Source organism: Bos javanicus, chromosome 10 (genome assembly GCF_032452875.1).
Source record: "Bos javanicus breed banteng chromosome 10, ARS-OSU_banteng_1.0, whole genome shotgun sequence".
Taxonomy (NCBI): Eukaryota; Metazoa; Chordata; class Mammalia; order Artiodactyla; family Bovidae; genus Bos; species Bos javanicus.
In genome coordinates, this window is record NC_083877.1 from 15,621,216 (window position 1) to 15,641,482 (window position 20,267).

Genomic DNA, 20,267 nt, shown 5'->3' on the forward strand with positions numbered 1-20,267 from the left:
GTGGCTTTCTGACCACAACCCACAGTAAAAAAGACATCGACACCTTGGCTCAGCACACATATATTTTTGTGTGTTTACATGCACATACACAGAAACAAAACTTAACCCTGTTTACAATTTTTCTTTTCTATTACATTAAAAAAAAAATTAACGTGATCCACAGTTTTCAAAATGTTGCTCTAGTTTAGCCCTCTTTTTCTAGAGGAAGCAGTAAGGTCCAGAGTTGGCTGAGAGCCGAGGAAGCCCAAGCTGGGTGATTCTCCTACCACAGCACGCCACTGCTCTGATCAGAAATCACAGTCCCCAGTGGAAGACCCTGGAACCAACCATGAAGTTCTCTCATTTCTGCTAACAGGAGCTTATTCTGCAGCCTCAATGGTAGCTAAGACTGGGATCTCCACACCGCATAAAGATCTTTTAAATTCTTAACTAAGGGGCAGGGTCCTCCCTTACTTTAACACACAAAAAACCTCTCTAAGAAAAAAGCACCTAGGTGTCTGGATTTTGTTTGTTTCCTACAATAGAGCTCTGAAGGCACTGGGTGGGAGCACATGGCCGCGGAAGTCGGTGACGCCATCCTTATTATTTTAGGGAACCATGGAAGGCAGGCTGAGGCTCGCTGCGCCACTAATGAAGCTGCCGGCAGGGCCCGGGTAATAGGCTAAGCGCAGGCTGGGGGAGGGCCCGCATTAACATAAACCCTGTGACTGGCTCCCTCGCCGCCTGCAACCGGCTTCCTACCTCCTCCCCGAAGCGTGCGGAGGGCTCGGCTTCTGCCTCGGCAAGGCAGACAGAGGAGCTGGTGCCACTGCAGATGCTTCCCCGGTCAGAAGAACAGACTCAGGGCGGTAAAGGGAGGACTGGCGCAGTTGGTGCAGGACCTGGGCTTTGGGCTTATCAGAGGGGCCTGGCTGGGCAGTGGCCTCTCTCTTGTGTTAAGCCTTTGCTTTCCTCCCGTAAGGCTCACTCTTTCCTTCCTGCAGGAAGCCTTCCCAGACTGCCCACCCTTGACCTAGCCATGCTTAATTTAAGAGCAGGTGAACAATTCCCAGAACAGGGGAAAAAAAAATAAAGGCCCAGAAGGCTGTTTGGGAGAGAGGAAGTGGGGAGGAGTCAAGCTGGGTCTGACTTTAGTGTGTGTGGGTGTGTGAATGTGTGTATGTGTATGTGGTGGGGGCACAGGGCAGTGGGAACAGGGGAGCTGAAGGCTTTAGAACTGGTCAACGCCACGATCAAGCAAAAGTTTAGCAGGCTGCATCTTTTAAGTAGTTGTCCCTTGCTACCTTCAGTGGGTACTGGAAGGTGTGAGAAGCAGGAGTTGGAAGCAGGCCCCAGGGAGGTCTGCTGGGTTGTGTTTGAATGGAGACCAGGAGAAGGAAGGGGGGCAAGAAGCACGGGGGTATAGTGCCAAGGATGCTGGTCAGGAAGGCTCATGACCTGGACTCTGGGGCCCACTTTGCCACCACTTGGCTGTGTGCCCTGAGGGGAGTCATGTCCAACTCTCTGGGCTTCTGCAGTACCCTAATTCGCACACTGGACAGACAGACACAAGATCCCTTCTAATTACAAAATTTTGAGGGTCTGTCCACTTCTAGTCTTAGCCCACATCCAAACTCAGTCATTGCTCCCCAAAAGGAGGTGGGGAATTTTATGGGCCAGAGAAGCCCAGTATTCATCGTTGATATGCCAAAAAGGAAATCTGGGCCGCCAGGCAATTATGTTGCTAATTACTGACATTCGAAAATCAATCATATTGTCTCTTAAAACACACCAGGATCATAAAAACAGCCCCCAGGGCTCAAGGTGTTGGGTTTCCAATATGGGAGACTGGCACCACCTGTCTGATGCCTGCCACCTTACAGGACAGCTGGGAGCAGGCATCTCAACTCATAGAGTTGTTCAGGCTGCTCTACAGTCCTGTGGGTCATAAAACAACCACGACATCCATGATTATCCAAGAGCTGCAGCACTGGCCCTGTGCAACAGAAGACCCCGAGGAGACTGAAGAGCAAGGCCCAGAGAGCAGAGAGGTACATCTGACAGGACCTTCCCAAAATGCTGTTTTGATCACGTCAAGTCCTGTCACTCCTTGTCCAAAAGCCTCTAATGGTCACGGGAGTCAAGTGTCAAGTCCAGAGGAGGATCCCCAGCCCCCGCCCATCAATGCCTCCGACTAAACGCTGTGCCTCTTTTCAGGTGCATCCCTGCCTCACCCTCTGCCAGCCTTCCTGACTTGCCCCAAGTACAGTGACACCACCTGGTGTTCCTTTCCCATGTTACACTTCACAAAGGGCTTCCCCAGGTACTACACTGAACCTGCAGGCAACTGGATCCTACCCCAGGGAAACCCCCTGTCCACCCACCAGGGTCCTCAGGGAGCCGCAGCTCGGCCACAGGATGCCTGGCCGTCTTTCCTCCTGCGGTCTCTCCTCCAAACAGTCTTGCTAAGGTCTGAGGTCTCGGTGTCCCTTGCTGGTGCCCTGCCCAGAGGGGCTGGCTAAGTAGTCAAACTGGACTGGGTCACTGGAGAGGAAAGGATGGAGCAGAGGAGGGCAAGAGTTCTGACTCTTCATTCACTTTTGAAAGCAAAGCACCCGGTTAATTCCAATGGGGCAAATCAACAGAAGGTACAAAAACGGCTTCCTGGGCCCTTGAAACCAGTTTCCAGGGATTTGAGCCCAGCGGGGCTGGGACCACTTGTGGAAATTCCACTGAGTCCTCAGTCAGCAGGGTCTGAAAAGAGAACACAGCTCAGGGTCTCTGCTGTGGGTCTGGTGTGGACAGTGACAGATACCCACCCCTCAGGTACCAAGTGGATGAATGGTCTACAAAACAGAATTTAATTCATTTCCTCAGCTTCATCACGCAGTGATCCACAGGCCAGCAGTTTACAGCCCCTGACCCGCCCAGCCCAGGCAAGCAGCACAGCCCACCTAAGACGACACCACACCTTCAGACACAGACCTGGACACCTTCCACAGCCCTTGTATGGGCCTCTGCCTAACTTCCAGCTGGCTTTAGAAAAGTGCTTCAGAGAACCAAAGGACCCATCATCACACCTCTCGGGAACCACTGGATCTAATCCACCTACTCAGGCAACTGACAAAGCCAGGTGGAAACCAACCCTGTGACTTACCCAGGGTCACAGAGCCCACTGTGAACTGAACCCTGGACCGTTCTTATCCTCCTAACTTAGGGCCCACACCCCAGAGTCGCAGGTTTCTCCATGGTGATCTCCTGGAAGCAAGAGGAAACAGAGGAGAAAGAGAACAACTGTTAGGAAAAGAGCCCCAGGTCTGAACCTGACCCTCTTCGTGCCTGGCCTGCCTCCCCACGTGGCCCAGGAGGGCTGGCAGGGCAGAAGAGGCGGGGGAGGCTCAGCAGACTCGGAGAAGCAGCCCTCGACCTTGGCCTCCTTCCCTGCCACCTCTACCAAAATGACAGCAGCATTGGCAATGACAGGAGCCGAGCAAACACTGAGACACAGAAGCCCTCGTGTCCAGCCACCAATCGGAAACCGCTGATTTGGTCAAAAATGGGAACCAATCACGCAAAAAAACCTGAGGCTGAGGACCAAAAGTTTTCTCTATCCAAGACCGCAAAGCAAATTAGCCAAGGGTCACACATAAGAAGCGATCTAATCTCTTTCTCCCTTAGAGAAATGTGACATGTGCAGCTCGCCTTAGTCTGGAAATTAAGGGCTGATGGTAAAAGTATTGGTGATGGAAGTGCAGGAAATGCTAAGGAGTAATGTTAGTTCCATATGCCACTAGCTGGAAGGGGGAACACGGAAGAGCAAGGATGGAATGGGAGCCAAAGGGCTGATAGGAGGCGGCGAGAGGGCTGGAACATGGAGGGAGAGGAGGAGACAGACAGACACTGGGAAAAGGACACGGGCAGCCAAAAAGAGCAGAGAGGAAAAAGTCAAAGGCTCTGTGGGTTTTTCTTTACTTCCAGAGTTTCATCCTCTTCACCTCGATCTTGGTGATAGAACTTTGCCCGTATTGACTGCATTTAAAAAAAAAATATAGTACAGGTTGAATTCACTGCTGTTCACGGATTTACAGCTGCTTTAATCTTGAAAAGCCAAAAACAAAACAAAACCTAAAAACCTTTACGATTCTTGAAGAGTTAGGGAGGGGCTGGACAAAGAGACGGATGTAAAAAGAAGAGAAAAAAAAAAGTCTAGGGACTTCCATAGTGGTTCAAGGCCTAAGAATCTGCCTTTCAATACAGCGGACCTGGGTTTAATCTCTGGTAGGGGAACTAAGATCCCACTTGCTGTAAGGCAACTAAGCCTCCGTGCCGCCACTCCTGAGCCTGAGTGCCACGGCGAGAGTCTGGGCGCTGCAACAAAGAGCACATATGCGGCAACCAAGACTTGCTGTAGCCCAAAATAAATAAACAGAATAACATTAGAAAAAAAAAAGAGCCTAGAGATTTCGCTCTTCATCAGAAGCTCATAAAGGCCCCTGCCAAGGTGGTTAACAGACAAGGCTGTCCCAGGTTGTGTGGACGGAAACAAGGCTGGTGACCAAGGGTCCTCCGTCAGGGTCCCAGAACACTCTGTCTGACGGGACCAAACCCTCAGTGCCAACGCCTGAAGCGGAACAAATCTGAGGAAGGCGACGAGGGTGGAGAGGCTTCTGAAAAGCATGACACTGGAAGAACAACGGAAGGAACCAGTGGTGCTTAGGCCAGAGCCGAGGTAGACTCACGATAGCTGACTCTCTCCAACTGTTTGGAGAGTCCTATGCAAATACAAGTACATTTATTCTGTGTTCTCCAGCGGCTCAAGAGCCAAGATCAGTGTGCAGGAATTACAAACAGGCAGTTTTCAAGCCCAATGTAAAACACAAGAGGGTATTTAAATCTTTACAGCTGTCCCACGAAAGAAAGGGCTGCTCTAAAAAAAAAAAAATAAATAAATGAGTGAGTCCCCTGTCCCTGTACGCGTACACGCTGGAGGCTGCTCGGTGACTGTCTGCAAAGAACTGTACACATACACAGCACTAACCAATTATTAAATGAATTAATAATACTGTGTAACGAAGCTCTGCAAAGAGATGAGCCTCGGGTCTTTTCACCTCTTAAAATGCTATGACTTAATGTTTAGGCCTGATTCACTCATTCAACAATATTTACAGAGTATCTGTCAGATATTGGGCACCCGTCATAGGCAGTGCCCAGACAGCAGTGGCCAAACCTGGGTGCCTAGCACATGGATTTACAATCTAGCGGGGAGTGAGATAATAAGCCAATGTGTGTATACGTCTATATTCACCGTTGTTGCTCAGCCGCTAAGTTGTGTCTGACTCTTTTGGGACTCCATGGACTGCAACCCTCCAAGTTCCTCTGTCCATGGGATTTCCCAGGCAAGAATACTGGAGTGGGTTGCCATTTCCTTCTCCAGGGGATCTTCCTGGACTAGGGATCAAACCCACATCTCCTGCATTGGCAGGTGAATTCTTTACCACTGAGCAACCCGGGAAGCCCTTATGTCCATATACAACATAAATAAGTGCTACAAAGGGGGGAAAAAAGAAAGAACCACAATCGTGATGAGAGAGAACTTTACAAAGTCTACCACGGACGGCCTATCCCAGCTGAGCTTTCCCTGGGGACTTGAAACCAAGTGAAGAGAGGGCTGAGGGAACAGCCTGGGAAAAGACCCGAGCAGGGGGCATGCTTGGCCCTTTTGGGGAACAGCTAGGACAACAGGTGGTGGTAACAGAATGTGTGGAACAGAAGGAAAGTGGCGGGAAGAAAGCCACTGTCACACGCACTCGTGCACACCCGTGGACATTCTACACCTAACTGGTGAAGGATGATGGATTTCACAAGCAGCAGAAGGCAGAACTGTCTGAACCATAGTAAGACCCAAGAGCTGACCATAAGCCAGAGGTTTCTCTTGCTCTTCCTTAGAGGAAAAAAAAGAGCGTTAGGATTGTGCTCACCCAACGTTTCCAGGTATACACACGCCTTGGCTACACTCCTGGGAAGTATCCTATGGCAGAAGTGTTTGATTATGAGTGTATGGGTGCATAAGAAGTAGTTAGAAAATGTGGTTTCGTTCCAGGCTTTATCATTCGCAACTGTGTGGCTTAATTTCCTCATCTGTAAAATGGGGAGAAGAATATCCCTAAAAATCCCACAGGTCTCTGTGAGACCAGATGAGGTAAACTGTGCTGTCCTGGAGGGTACAGGGAGGAATTTTACAAGCAAGTTTTGTACCCAGAACTTGGCACCCCAGGGAGCTGAGAGGAGGTGTTATGTAGCTCTGATTTCCCCACACTGCCTTGCACTTAGCTAGCAATAAATGTTTGCTGAACTGAAAAGCATAAAAATAACCTGGGAAAACATTCTGCCATTTTTTTCCTTCCTATTAAACGGTAGCACTTTGCCAGAATGCTCAGAACAGTCTCTCTTCTCGGAGATCCTTCACTTTGGGGGAAGAACCAACTAAGTCACATCAGGGCAGAGTGTTCAGAGGATAAAGACCTAGGATGGGGACAGGAACAGGTCTGACTCCTCTGCAGAAGGCTCCTGGCTCTCTGTGTCACCCCAGGCTTTCTCCAACAGCCTGAGCTGATCCAGGTCCAGGCCGCCAACGGAAGAAGGGACTGCAGACTAGGATGGGGTCAGTAGCTCTTGGAAAAGCCCATGAAAACCAGAGATACACAACATATACAACATGCCATCCAGATGAAGCCTTAATCAAACTGCCTCGATGCAGAGAGGGGGAGAGAAGCCCAGATACACAGAACAGCTGAAGTCATTTCCATTCTTTTTTCATTTTTTTAGTAAGTAACACATTCATTCTCAAGGTCTCAAAACCAAAAAACATAAGACACACAGTTCATTCTCCCTTCCATCCTGTCCAATTAAGTGTCCTTCCAGAGTTTGTTTACACATATACAAATTCAGAATCTTATTTTTCTCTCTTTTATCCCAAATTCACATATTATAAATTGACCTTTGCCTTGCCCTTTTCCATGAAGTTTGTGTTATATACCTTTTGCTGTAATGTTGCAATATAGATAAGCTGGCACATGTCATTTTGCACTTATCCAGCTTATTAACCAATGAGATAGAATCAAGACCCCACTTCTGATCTGCAGGGCAGCAGTCATGGAGACTTGGGAGTTCCAGAATCTAATGGGCTGACCACTGTACCCGTGTGGACAAGTTATCTTGCCTCCAGCCATTCAGCACTACTACTCAGCACCTGCCAAATGCTGCCAGTTGCACCAGGCTCCAGTGATAAAGGTATCCTGCCCTTTTGCCCCCAGACTGTCCAGTGGTGGATGGACAGGCAGAAGGGACCCCAGAAGCAAGTTCAGTGTGCCTTGAAGGCCATCTGACCTCTGTGGGCTTATCTCACTATCTGGTAACAGGGTGGCCACATCTGCACCTTAGGGGACATTTAAAGGATCAAAACATAGTATCTGCCAAGTACCTGACATGAAGCAAGGCCTGGAGCAGGTGCTCAGCAAAGGATAAGTCTAACTCCTGTCACAGGAGGAGTCTTGCTGATGGCAAGGACAGCAAGGTGTTCTAGGCAAAATACACGGCCCTGCCATGCCAGCAGTTTACCACACGTGCCTTACAGAAGGCAGCACTCAAGCCCCTAATTACGTCTTAGCCCACTTTTCTTGGAAAATGGTTTGGCTTTCTCCCACTTTCCAGACCCTCTTTCATAGTTTGAGATCTCCTGGGTACGGCTCTCATTTGTGTGCACAAGCTCTCCTGTTTGAAGTACATCAGAGTGGCCACACACATTTTGTTAAGGCCCTGGCACAGAAAGGCAAGGATAGGCATGTGCAAAGTTGATTTTCCTGGGATTTCACTGACAGTGATTTAAAATAATCATTTAAAGGGAAAAAAATCTAAAGGAGAAAAACCACTGAAACTCACATTTGTTTTGTTTACTCTGAAATGTGTTCTCTTTCACAATAACACACTTTTAAAAAAATCAGAAATTCTGGCATCATCTGTTTTGCTTTCCTAGGAGAACAAATGCAGCAGACTTTATAACAGAAAAATAAATGGAAGTCAGGAGTCTAGAGTATTTCCATATTAGCAGCAGCTAAGAGGAGGCAAGAGGTCAAAGTTAAGATGCGAGGTTTCACGCACTACTGTGAAGCCATAACCTGGCTTTGCACCCAGCACAGCTCCTCAGCACTATGTGACCTTGAGCTAGTTCACTAGCTTTCTGAGCCTCACTTTCCTCATCTGCTAAAGTGGGAATAACCTCATTTTGCAGTGTTTCTTTACAGATTAAATAAGAATAAATGAGTATCTATGTACCAGACACCGTAACAATTAAAAGCAAACAAAACACACAGAAAAGATACTACTTTCAATACTTAGCAAAAAAAGATGAAAATCTAGTGCCTTTAATTTGGAAGCTTAAAGCAGAACAGTAGGCATCAAATTATCCAGCCCCCATAATCCTGGGACGCCAGGCTCCTAACAGGCTGATTAATGAAGTCTTACTTCACCAGAAGCTCCTTTCATATTCATGCAAGACGCCTGCTTCCAGCTGAAAACTATCAGCCAATTAAAGCTCATCACGGTCCTTGGGAGAGGTGGGTCACAGCTGGATTTGTGACCTAACTGTGGGTTTCGCTCTCTAAAATAAGCCCCGGGACCTGTGAGTCCTGCCTTACCACCCTTCATCAGAGGGTTTGGCAGGGTCTCCTTCTCCCACCCAAAGGCATCTGGCCCCCCAAATCAAGTGGGAGGGCCTGAGAGGTCCAGATGGAATCCGAAAAGTAGCAATAGGGCCCCTCAAGAAACTATTTCAGAAGCATGGAGAGAAGGTGTGCTAGGCAGGGAGAGCTTGTGGCTACCCAAACAGGGCTACATCTCTGCCGAGACAGGAATAAGACCAGTTCCAGGTGGTGGGCCTGTGCCTGGGAGGCTGACTGTTTCCCACCCCCAACCCCGGCCACGAATGAGGAAATAAATCTACTACTGTTAACAAACATGATTTGGAAGTACCAATTTTTCAAAGTATAAGGGTCAGCTGGCTTGGGGGAAGGCCTAAGGTTGTCACTCTTTTATATCATGTCATTAGCTCATCAATTGGCATCTTAACCTCACTAGGTCTCAGCTTGCTTCTAGCAAGATGATTCGTAGGTACTTTCAGATGGAACATTCTAAGGTTCCAGCTCCTGGGAGGCAGAAGTCTAGTGTAGGTTACATGCTGCTGCTGCTGCTAAGTCGCTTCAGTCGTGTCAGACTCTGTGCGATCCCATAGATGGCAGCCCACCAGGCTCCACCATCCCTGGGATTCTCTAGGCAAGAGTACTAGAGTGGGGTGCCATTTCCTTCTCCAATGAGTGAAAGTGAAAAGTGAAAGTGAAGTCGCTCAGCCATGTTCAACTCTTAACAACCCCATGGACTGCAGCCTACCAGGCTCCTCTGCCTATGGGATTCTCCAGGCAAGAGTACTGGAGTGGGGTGCCATTGCCTTCTCCGAGTGTAGGTTACATGAGTCTCTGTCAAATGCCACCTCCTCAAGGAAGCCTTCCTGGATTACTTCTCTCCTTTAATACAGCTTTATCTGTCTCCATGGAACCTGTCACACGAGCAGTCACACCTCTGACCGGCTTATTGATGGTCTCCCTCTATGGAATAGAGGCCCGACGTGGGCAGCCCAGATAACGTCCTTCTCCTGTTCACTGCTGTATCCAGAATGCTCAGGACAGAACCCAGCACACGGTAGGCATGCCATCAATACTGTAAGTGAGAATGAATGACCCTGCAGTGTTTTCCATCTGCAGATTTCTCTCTCACAACTCTGGCTAACAGGGACTAGCCAGCCAGCGCTGCTCATCATCAGAGATCTGTGGCCACAATGAGCCTCCAGGGGCTAGCAAGCCATGTGCCCAATACAAGTCTGATTTCCAGCACAGTGGACACCTTAAACCAGGATCCAGATCCCACAGGAGTTTTAGGCCACGGGTCAGGCTCAGAGGTGCTTTTTCACTTCCACATCCAACTCTCCTGGGTGGCCACTCCTGACAATGACCACACTGGCCACGGGAACTGAGAGGAGATTGCCGAGCGCTACAGAGGCCAACTGTCTGCTCTGAACCAAGTACTCCCTTGGTTTTAAGAAGCCAGAATGCCACTTCTGCTCCTGGACTGGCTGCTTTCCCCGCAACACTGCAACCCTGGAGGGTCCTACCCGAGAAGCCTCCCCAGGCTCCTAGACCACAGCTCAATGTACAGACACACCAGCGCTCTTCTCCAAGACACACAAAGGCGTGTCTGCAACAGAGCCGCAAACTAGATGGGGGCTCAGAGGAGAACCACTCATTATGGCAGCAGGCCAGCCTCTGCAGAGGCTGAAGAATCAGGCCTCCCAGACAGAGGAGGAGCTCCACTCAAGTCCACGCCTGCCCACTCTCCCTGGGCACCAGGGTACACCCGAATCTCCACAGGGAAGGGGAGACGTGCAGCAGGGCAAGGAACGCCCCGGTGACTGCGATGGCCTGTTCCTGGCCCTCCATGTGGAACAGGCCCCTGTGCCAGAACAGACAGATCCTCCCACCAGCTGCCAGGCAGGAGGCTGGAGGCCATGACATCATCACAGCGCCTTCCCGATGCACCAGCTGCAGGGGAGCTGTGCTGGGCTCTGCAGACCCTCAGTGTGGCCCTCCAACAGGGTGACCAAAAAGACACTGACCAGTCCAGAGACAAGGGCCACCATGCGCACCCCAAGGAGGCGATCCCAGACTCAGTGGAGAGCCAGCCACGGCTGCGTGACCTAGAAATCCTGGGGACTTGCACATCTCGACAGCACTTGGGACGGACACAGTTTCCTCCCCTGCTTCCAGTGCAGGAAAGACTTCCTGGAGGAGACTTCTCAGGAGCTGTCTGAATGAAAAGATGAAGGCCTGAGAGGGGCAGACCCAGAGGTCTACAGCCAGGGTGGAAGGTGAGAGGCGGGAGGGGCTGCTGACACACAGCACTCCGAGTAGAGTGCTAACCCCAATCCCGAGATGGCAAGGGGGAGCCTGGAGCAGGGGATGTCACTCCAGCCCCACCTCAACAAGAAACTGGGGCTTGGTCCCTTGCCTAGGGCCCCTCCTGCCCTTGCCCACTGCCTGAGCAGCTCCAAGTAAGGCCTCCTTCTGAGGCAGGCAAAGATAGCACTCCCAAGTACTCCCACCACACATAAGCTCAGACACCAAGCAAGGGGGGCTGGCCCCACCTCGTTCCAACAGCTCAATCAAGCCCAGGCTGGTTAGAACCTTTAGGGGCTGCCCACAATACACACCTGGCATAAACCTTATTTCTTTCAGTCCTGACAACAGCCCCTGGGAAGAAATGTTAGTCCCATTTACAGATGAGGCAACTGAGGCTCAAAAAGGTGACCTGCTACTGATCCTCCAGCCACCGGGCTCAGCAATCCCCGCATGGCTCAGAGGATCTGACTGCTTGGCCCTCTGGCTCTCTCTTTACAAAATGCCCACTGGCCTTAGTCCCTGGAGATCAAGGATGGGCCAAGTCCAGCCTTGCACAATAAATTCCACTTAGCACTCAGCAGCCTCAAGAGTACAAGTAAATGAAAACTCTCAAGTGTGATGAGCAGGAATGTGGGCACATGTGAGCTTTGTGTGGCCATGGTGGGTGGCTAAGTGTGGGACCTGGGAGCGGGGGTAAGGTTAGCAGGCCAAGGACTAGGTACCAACACCCCAGTAGCTTAAATCCTTCACCCTCTTTCCTAGTTCCTGTTTTCCGTGCTCCATTTTTCTCTCTCTTTCAACCACTTAGTTTATCTCTTCCCACCTGCTGTGAAGTTCCACACCCTGCCTCAATGTGGTAGCTCCCAACCCTGTTTCAAAGCCCCTTTAGAGGATTCTAAAAATACACAGACTGGGCACCACCCTCAGAGACTGATTCTGTAATGGGATAGACTCTGGGAATTTCTCAAAATGCTCCCCTGGTGGTTCTGATACACAGCTGGGGTTGAAATCAGCCTTACCAACCACACACCTTTCCTCCTGCCTAATGTGCTGTGTTACATACACCTCCCAACTCTGCCCCTGCATCATTCTGGATGCTGTGGGCACAGACTATGCCAGTGGGCTCCCCTCATCCTCCCCTCCACAGCCACACCATTTACACCTGTGGATGAGACAGTAGCTCAGGTGGAAGCTGGTTGAGTCTCTCCCCAGGATGCATGCCCCAAAAGAAATCTACAAGTAATCCCTTTAAATTTACTGTAAGAGTTGCGCTCCCCACCAGCCCTCTCTCTCAGGCATCTCTTGCATGTTCTGCAAAAGGTATTAGAATCCACCGATGTAGACCTTCAGGGCACGTCTGACTGTAGAGTCCCACCCAACCCTACTGAAGTGTTCCCCAGAAACACACAGGAACACCAGCAGACCTCTCTCCTTCATGCTTCCCTCGGTCCTCCAAGCCTGCTCTTCCTGCCTGCACAGATTCTGTCTTTGACTTATTTCCAGCCTGCAGGTAGGTAAGAGAAAGCCTCCTTCCCCTGCACTGACCGACTGAAATCTATGGCTGATAAAATCCTCTTACCTCAGACACTTGCGGGCTTTTCTAAGCATCTGCAGGAGCAGCCCAGGGGTCAGCTTTACTGAACCAAGGAAGACCAGAGGGAGCCTGGATGGGTCTGTGTACACGGTCTGACCAGGCAGAACCCAGTTTACATGTAGCAATGGATCCCTGAGCACACAACACACATGCATTCTTGTATGGTGTGAACCTTGGTAACCAAAATTAAAGTAAGCAATTGATTGGAGGAGTGGCCTCCTAAGTGGACCATCCTCAGACATTCCACTGGGGCACTTGGGCTATTAATATTTTTTAACTTAACCTTTTAATTTTTTGGTGTTTTACAATGTACATATTTATAGGTAGTATAGTGAATGTGTGCTCAGTCACTTTAGTGATATCTGACTCTTTGCAACCCTATGGACTGCAGCCCACAAGGCTCCTCTGTCCACGGAGTTCTCCAGAGAAGAATACTCAAGTGGGTTGCCATTTCCTTCTCCAGGGGACCTTTCAGACCCAGGGATTAAACTTGCATCTCCTGCACTGCAGGTGGACTCTTTACCGCTGAGCCACCGGGGAAGTCCAGTGTATGTGAATAATTCCTAACTAAAAGGTAGACATACCGGGGCCGGGACTCAGGTTCAGATTTTACAGACACAGGATATAAAACCCAAAAATGTGAGGACCCCTGGGCTGAGAAAGTGTGAATCAGCCGTCGAGAGGCAGGAGCTCACAGTGACCCAAGAAAAACCGAGGACACTAAAGCTGGTGATGCTTCAGATGCTTTGTTCCAGTGGCTCCGTGCGTGACTCACAGACTGCGGGTGAGGAAAATGACAAGATCTTCCAAGCAGTGTGGCTTCTTCTCCCAGCCAATACTTCTACAATGCCCGACACGTGCCAAGAGCAGTGTTGAGCCCAAACAGGCCCCTTCAATCATGCAGTCTACCGGCTACAGGGGACAGAGATGCTATTTCGAACACTCACATGCAGGAATGCCTAATTACAAACTGAAGCTCTTTGAAGGCAATTTCTGTAAGAGTTTTAGAACAAAAGAACGAGACCGACAGCTGAGGAGGGTGGGAGAGATGATTAGATGCTAAGGAAGTGACGATGGCAGTTCCCATGAGTAGGTTTGAGGGCATAAATGGTGGCAAGTGGGGCCAGTGCAGCGCAAAGGGGAGAGGGGAGGGCGGGGTGAGGAAAAAGATGAGAGCAAGAGGCAGACCACACAGGACCCTCACAGGTCTTACTAAAGCTTTTGGGCTTTATCCTAAAGAGAACGGTGTGCTGTTAAGTACAGGGTGACATGATTACTGCTGCATTTTGCTAAGATCATTCTGACAAATTTGAAGCCTGCCTTCAAGAGGGCTGTGTGCAGGGGCAATCTGCTGGCAAGCAGTAGAGAGTGCTATTTTGAATCGACAGGATCTGTGATGGATATAAAGATCACATGTGTGCATGTGGGGGAATGGAGGAGGCTGCAGAGGTCATGGGTGCCCATTGGACATTCTGAGTGTGGGGTGCGGTAGGGGCACTTGGAGGGAGACGTTAGGTGCATCCTGAGCTCAGCCAAGAGGTTGATCAGAGGTGTTAACAGTAAACATCAGACCCCAGAAGGACAAAGCGCCTGTAGCTGTCAGTGAGGAAGAGCAAGTAAGGACAGGGAACACAAAACAGGAGAGCGCTCAGGGCCTGGGCCTGACCGGGTCCAGCACCTCACGTCTGCAGAGGAGAGTGAAAGGGCCCCAGCAACCGAGGAGCGGCCAAGGCTATAGGAGAGACACTGGAGAAAGGGAGAGGTAACGGGGAACACACCTCCTGAAGGTCAAGGGTGGGAACACTGCTGCTGAAGAACATAGAAAAAGATGACAGTGAAGGCTTCCGGAATTGGGGGGGGGCTGTTTAGAAAGCCAACCAGACTGAGGAGGCTGAGGTGTGAGAGAGGTGGGAGAAGGGAGAGACCATTCAGGAAGTTTCAATGTCAACGGGAAGAGAGATGGCCAGTAGCAAGAGGGAGACATAAGATCACAGGATGTTTGCTGTCTAAGATGGGAGAAACATCCCAAGCTTGAGAAGGATCCAAAGGAGTAGCTAGGCACCCAGGAGGAAAAAGGTAACTGAAGGGCAGGCCCAGGTAAGACCCAAAGGACAGCTGAGCTGGGCACAGGTTTGGTCTAGAAATTTCTTGGGACATCTGGAGGTTTCCACTTTTTCTGTGAGAGGAAAGTAGACATCTCTGCTGGCTGGGAGGCAGAGAGTGGAGGGTCGGTGGGCAGTTTGAGGAGGAGAGTCTGAAACAGTTGCTGGAGGTAGTGACCAGGCGTGTCCAGGAAAAGGGCAAGTTGAAACTACTTGGAATTCAGTGCTGGGGCTGTTCTTGACATGTAGATGCTGTAACTACACAGAGAAACAACACATTCACTGTTGAACTGCTTGTGGGGAAAAACAACTTCTGGCAAGTTTGAAAACCTTTTTTCCCATTGAAACAAATGTTACTCTTTGACATGTCTGTTGATAATGTAAGCTTTTTTAAAAAAGTGAAGGCCAACTGTGGTGTTTCAGCAGAACAGACCATAACAACAATGACATCTAACACTTACTGCGTGCTTACTGTGTGCCAGACTGGGTGGTAGGTGCTATTACATCATCATTTTACAGAGACAGACAGGGAAGGTACTGTGAAGTGGGGGCTGCAGTCTTGGGGAGAGCAGGGGCCAAGTGCACCCCCCAACCCTGGAAATGTTCGAGCCCCCAGGCACCCAGTGCTGCACACTGAGGTATGGTGGAGGGCAGCAGCAGGTAAGGCAGAGAGAATGGGGTGGAGGAACACACTTGGCAGAGGGTCGTTGGCACATTCAGGACACTTGGAAGGCATCCATCCAGGCAGGAACTTACGACTGTTGTTGTCTAGTCACTCAGTTGTTTCCGACTTTTTGTGACCCCATGGACTGTAGCTAGCCAGGCTCCTCACATGGAATCTCCCAGGCAAGAATTCTGGAGCGGGTAGCCATTTCCTTCTCTAGGGGATCTTCCTGACCCAGAGATGAAACCCATGTCTCCTGCATTGGCAGGTGGGTTCTTTACCACTGAGTCAATTTAGGATAGTGACTCCATAATGCTGGGAGAAGGTGAGGGTTGGGAACGAGTTAAGGAGAGCAGCTCTAGAACATGGGACCCAAGATGAGCTGGCTTAAAAGCGGAGGAAATCACTACTGACTCTTGGTGGACAGGTTTCACAAAGCTCCAAATGGCATTCCCACTACCTTCCCCCAAAATCAAACCACAAAATATGTGTGAAGGAAACTTAATATTCATCTTTAACTGTCTTTCAAACATTAACAAGTAATGAAATCAATTTACAGGTTAAAGCCAGCACTTTTTTTTGAATGAATAGAGAAGTGTTTTATCCATAGTAAAGGAGTATATTGTCAGCTTTTTAGATAGCCTGTATATGTACACATATACTATAAAACATTTCTTACTATATGAATGAAAAGCTTGAAAATCACTGATCTCAATTGAAATTCCCATTTTAGAGTGGAGAAAACAGAGGCCCAAAGAAGACAACTTGTTCAAGTTAGTTAAGAAAGCTGAGAACAGCACCCAAGTCTCTAATAGTTCTCTGGTAATTTCCTCACCAAACCGGAATCTCCAAAGGCAAATTTCTCTGGGAAAAACAGCCCAGACTTTAATCCACATTAGAGTCATAGTGGGGTAAGTAAACTGATCTCTTAAATCTGCTGCGGAAGAAAAAGTTTCGGTAAAGAAAGCAACAGATGGTTGCACCAGGGCATCTGCCGAGTCAAAACAAAATAAATTTGCGTGAAAAGACAAAGGTCGCAGGGTGTGGCCAATAGACACTGGATGGGGCCCAGTGCTGGTGAACAGACACATCTTGTCTGACTTCACAGGCTTCACCGTAACAAATGTCGTCAGGACAACTGGTTCTGTGCAGGCTGCTTCCATGTCTGGGAAAGGGGCCCAGGGCCACTTTGCTCATCTACCTTCAACCCATTTTATTAAATGAGAAGTTTGGAATAGCAGATGCCTTCACAATTCTCCATCTCTGGCAGACTCCATTTCTTTAATGAAAACATCACTGCTGGGTATTAATCATCTGTCATATATTTCAATATGTGTAATATAAGATTCAGACTCAGGTCACTATTTCTTTACTTGCTTGTGGGAGGAAGGCAGTGTGATGGGGTACCAGGGGACGGTACTTTCCAGGAGACTAGAGTACTAGCTAGAATAGAGGGCGGACAGATCAAAATGTGTGTGTTGCCAGCGAGGGCATGGCAGTGAATATCTCAAAGGGAGGACCCTGTCTGGATACCAAGAGTAATGGGCCTTCTCTTCACCAAGTCAGAACGCAGACTAAACAACTGGGTCAAAATCATTCAACCAGGGTTCCTGACCGCTCAGCAACAAGCTCTCTGCCATTTTCCTAAGTGATGCAGTAGAGTAGAGGGCAGGCATGTGGAAAGGACACATCTGATGAACGTCCTATACAATGTCCATAAAGGATACCCAACAGTCCTGAGGTTTTTTTACTTCAATGTGATAAAATTAATATGAAATAAAACTCTGGATGACCAGCTTCCAGAGCTCAATCACATGCCTGAAGGGCTGTATAAGTCCAGTGCAGGGAGAAGGAAATGGCAACCCATTCCAGTATTCTTGCCTGGAGAATCCCGGGGACTGCGGAGCCTGGTGGGCTGCCGTCTATGGTGTCGGCATACACAGAGTCGGAACGGCATACACAGAGTCGGAACGACTGAAGCGCCTTAGCAGCAGCAGCAACAGAGCAAGTCATCTTGAGAGGCTGGTGGTGCTGCAGCGGCCCAGAGAGGGAACTGGGTCTGCTATCCTTAAAGTACAGGCCACAGTTATGGGGACTGGGATTTGCACTCTTAGATTTATCACCTCCTCCAGAGGTCTGGCCAATCTATCCATACCTTCATCAGCTCAGGCACAAGAGGCTACCGGTACAAAGAAGGGTTCTGGAACTCAAAGCCACTTTGCTGCTGGTCCGTCCCCAGGCAACACGCACTATGGAAGAGCAGCAGGCCCAAACTAGATATTCCAGGATTATCTGTGCTTTTCAGTTAACTGTGCTCTGAGGGTCTGAGTGTCAGCCACCAGGTACACAGCTGTGGTACCTACCAGGCCTCAAAACTCAAACCACCGCACTTCAAAGTTCTTTCCACCTCTAAGACATCTAAAACTTAAGAGTAACTATTTAACTACAAGACATGCAAAAGCCTTTTGAAATATCCTGAATAGGCAAGATAAAGAATTTCGGTTGGTTACACTGAACAACTTCTGGATAGAAGGGATGCTCAATTTTACACCAGCAACAAGTAGGATTTCTCTTCTTTTGGATGTTCATGGATCGAGGCCGATTTCTACTAGACATCAACACCACATGTAAAAGGACTTGGAAAAACCCCTAAAGCACCACCCACATAAACTTTAAAAACTTATGAATTATAAAAAAATTTTTAAACACCCAGATCAAAAGTTCCTTACCAACAATCTGTTAAACCAGGGATTACCAAATCTTTTCTGTAAGGGGCCAGATAGTGAACTTCACCTAAAGCAAAACTGACACTACTACATAGGCAGTTTTTTATAATGAAAGAAAACAAATTTCCACAATTCTTTTATTGATAAAATTCAAAATATATAATGAGTACAATTCTTTTGGTAATAAAGGTCCAAGGAGACAAGTGGAATTTTTTGCAAGGGGGAAGCGGGGATAACATTTCACTTAATTGGGATTCAAAGTGTTCCACATTATCAAACTGATTGCAGTGTTTACATGTACAAAGTATTCTTAGCTCACAATACAAAAACAGGCAGCTCACCCCAAACTTGGCAATGCCTATGCTAAACAAATGCAGGAGACCCAGGTTCAATCCCTGGGTTAGGAAGATCCCCTGGAGGGCACGGCAACCCACTCCAGTATTCTTGCCTAGAAAATCCTATGACAGAGGAGCCTGACAAGTTACAGTTCACAGGCTCCCAAAGAGTCAGACACGAGTATACATGCATGTGCTTAAATCACAGTCTAGAGGTGGGGCCAGGAATCTGCATTCTACATGCTCCCCAGATGATTCTGGTGATGGGTCTCAACAGTTAAATAATATTCAAAGTTCTTCCTGTCTAACTAAAGGATCTCTGGTTTTACGGTAGGAGAACCCAATTCTGCTATGTACCAGCTGTTTTACTTTCTCTTCCAATCTGAATGATTCACCCTCCCAGGAGAGGATGTCACCCTCCTTGGCTTACCCTTAAGGAGTTGTTGGAGGATTAAGTGAGATGATCCAAGAAGTGTTATTGGTAAACTAGGTCTTGGAAACCAAGGACATGCCAGTTCTGTTTAGCTTTGTGTCTGCAGAAGGAGACTAATAAAAGTGGGTAACACATTACATGCACGATCCCCAACACACCACTGCCTGACTGGCTCCTGCTTATCCTCTTACTCAAAATGTGTCCCCCAACACCTAAAAGCCCAGATTTCTTTCAGCCTAACCAGATGTGATGTGCTAACCCAATCTAGGGAAGTAGATGTTTGACTCCTCCCCTCCCCTCCCCACCCCATCCCCATGAAAATCCAGAGAGCCTCTGATCCTGCCCACCCACCTCGGTATTTTCAACTAAGAAGCTGTCCAGTCTTCAAACTTTCACATTAGGGTAGCACCATTTCAAAACCAGGGAAGAAAAAGCTTTTCCTCACTGTACCTTACAAGTAAGGGTGCTTCAGGGGAGGCAGTAGAGATGAGGGATGGAGTTTGAAGTTTGGCTGTGGTAACATCTTTGTGCCTTGATTTCCTATGTTTATATAAGGATAATAATAGTACCTGCCTCACAATGCTGCTGTGGGGACTAGATTAATTGATTTGTGTTATCCACTCAGAACTGTAACAGGTATACATGGGTGCTATACAAGCATTAGTTATTATTTTTGTTCTGTAAACTCTATAGAAGCACAAAGTTGTACCTCATTGTACCCCAATATCTGAGAAATAAAACTATCACATACTAAGCACCTGAGGGCCAGATCAGGCCAGTTTTGTCACTGACTTATTAAATAGGATTATTCCCATTTTACAGGTGAGGAAACCAAGAATCAAAGAGGCAGGTTAAGTTAACCTGCCTGCGATCACAGGGGCAGGTAAATTTATCTTACTTCTGTGGCAGGAGGAATTTAAACTCAGGCCTGTGTGGTTCTACTACCCACCTCCTCCGTGAAGCCTTAGGCTCAAAACTGCCATCAGCAGCAACAATCCAGTAACAAAACATAACTGACCATGACCATACAGAACTCATGCTCAATTTTCTGCTCCTGGATCCCTGGTAGGCTTGCACAAACTGGAGTTAATATCAGGCTACTTGAACCCAATTAGGCAGTAAGTCAGTCTGGAAAACATCATGCGATGTATTCCAAAGGTCAAAGTTAAACCTGGCTTCCTGGGCAGCCTTGGCCGGCCACTGCCATGAAAGCTAGTCTCCATGCAGACGTGTACCAGAGTTTAACCAGTGAGGTGCTTAACCAGCATGGATATCAGCTTTAAAAAGTCTCAGAGAGATGCTGGCGACGCGAATGACTTGCCTGGCTCCGCAGTCAACAGCCAAAGACAGGCAGTCGGAAAAAGATAACATTGACTTTTAAAAAACCAAGCCTCATTCCCTACTCTTCTCGGTTTAGGATTACATTTACTA

General features: G+C 48.5%; 1 protein-coding gene across 2 annotated transcripts in view; it reads right to left on the reverse strand.

The window, feature by feature from the left end:
* Positions 1-20,267, reverse strand: part of ANP32A (acidic nuclear phosphoprotein 32 family member A) — a 38,682-nt gene that overhangs the window by 14,836 nt on the left and 3,579 nt on the right. The gene's annotated exons all lie outside the window — the stretch shown is intronic.